This window comes from Octopus bimaculoides, chromosome 26 (genome assembly GCF_001194135.2).
Source record: "Octopus bimaculoides isolate UCB-OBI-ISO-001 chromosome 26, ASM119413v2, whole genome shotgun sequence".
NCBI classification, from domain to species: Eukaryota; Metazoa; Mollusca; class Cephalopoda; order Octopoda; family Octopodidae; genus Octopus; species Octopus bimaculoides.
In genome coordinates, this window is record NC_069006.1 from 2,585,199 (window position 1) to 2,586,942 (window position 1,744).

At 40.3% G+C, this 1,744-nt stretch overlaps 1 protein-coding gene and 1 long non-coding RNA gene across 3 annotated transcripts in view; one reads left to right on the top strand and one right to left on the bottom strand.

Moving 5' to 3' along the window:
• LOC106868831 (cytochrome P450 3A7) overlaps nt 1-1,744 on the top strand; it is a 388,137-nt gene that overhangs the window by 148,079 nt on the left and 238,314 nt on the right. The gene's annotated exons all lie outside the window — the stretch shown is intronic.
• The window catches only part of LOC106880588 (uncharacterized), a 14,812-nt gene that overhangs the window by 8,164 nt on the left and 4,904 nt on the right, over nt 1-1,744 (bottom strand). The window contains exon 1 of one of the 2 annotated variants that reach the window (XR_008266836.1): nt 1,208-1,400. The exons of the other annotated variant lie outside the window; for it this stretch is intronic. This is a non-coding gene — a long non-coding RNA (uncharacterized LOC106880588). Of the gene's footprint in view, nt 1-1,207; nt 1,401-1,744 lie in introns of those variants that run through there. 2 annotated transcript variants of the gene reach the window in all.

Sequence of the window (1,744 nt, forward strand, 5' to 3'; positions counted from 1 at the left end):
ATCAAAGCCCCACCCGCGCCAGCTTCGTTACCCATTCTCTCTATGATGTAGCGCATGAGATGGAGGTTGTCGTGGATAGACCTAGTCGGCACAGCGCATGTCTGCGCCTTGCCGATCAGTTTGCCCACGACAGGCGCCAATCTCTTGGCTAGCACCTTGGCCAAGATCTTCAACTCAATAATAATAATAATAATAATAATAATAATAATAATAAGAAGAAGAAGAAGAAGAAGAAGAAGAAGAAGAAGAAGAAGAATTTCAGTTATTTGCACAAATTATTATTAATAATAAGCTTCTTTCTGTACAGTAGTATAAATAGTTTGTGTGATATCAGCTGAAAATATGACACCTCCAAGCAAAAAAAAAAAAAAAAAAGAGAATAAAGAAAAAGAAACCGCTGTCATTCTAACCAGTAAGTCACATGTATATACTCAAATGCCTTTTCCCACCAATCCTTTTCCAAACGACAGCGCATGCTCACAACAGGCCATTTCCCTTTGAACATGTTCGCCAAGCCACAAGAGCGAAACATGAGGGGGACAATACAATGACAGTCAAAGTGTGGGTGTTTACATATAATGAAATGATAAAAAAAAAGTATACACGGTATACACTGAAAAAGAAGGGACACATGCCTAGCACACAACGGTTTAAAAAATCATCAAGGAGGATGATAGCGCTATGGCTCCCCTGATACAGGAAGGCTTCTAGGAATAATCGAGGAACCCCACTGTCCGAGATTTCCCTGAAAGTGCCCTCCCCCATTCCTTCTCTTTGACGCACAGGTCTACACTTAGAGAAGTACCATCTACTCTTGCCATTTTCGCATCTTCCACCCACATTTCAATAAACTCACTCGAGGACAGCACATCCACCCCCTCCGATCTCAATTTGCTTTTCAAATGAAACATGGAGAAATCAATGAATGCTCTGCCAAGAAGGAATGAATTTGTCCTCATGCTTTTCAGCCTTGTTCACCATACAACCTCTTCCGCCATAGCCACCCGGCAAAGGAAAACTACCCGATTGAAGGGGAGCGACGCTGCAATCCTCACTACAGACTCGACCGACAAAGCGATCCGCCCCACCTGTGACAGCAACTGTTCGACATAACGCCACAAGTACGCAATGCCTGGACACTGAACGAGGGTGTGAAGAACAGTTTCGTCAATAGAAGAAGAAGAAGAAGAAATGTGCGTATACTCACATGAAAATTATCCCTACACGTAGACGTGTTATATTGAGGAGACTTATAGGAAGTTAACTTGATGATAGACAAAGAATTATACTTTGGTTCTCTCAAAATCACAACTTTTGGTGAGATACAACGATAAATGTGTCTGAACGTTGTGTGATAATGTATTCACCGCTTTTCATATATCAACTTATGAGCTCTTTTTTTTTTTTTGAGGAAGGGCTGAGGTGGAAGATTGAAAAGGAGTAGCGGGTGGAAAGGCAAGATAACTTGTTCGTTTATTTAAGTTGCTACTAGTTTGATTGTTGTTGACTTCTATTGATTTTGTTTAGAGACATGTCTATTATCAGTGGTGGTGATGGTGGTGGTGTAACAGTGATCATAGTTGTGACGATGTTACGACCGTGGTTATGATAGAGATTTCACTAAAAATGGTGTTACTGCATTATATATATATATTGGTCAGCCACACTTAAGTGGCAATATACTACACTTTACCGTGCAGTTACTGTTAATACTTCATTTAGAGAATTAACATTGCTTATATAT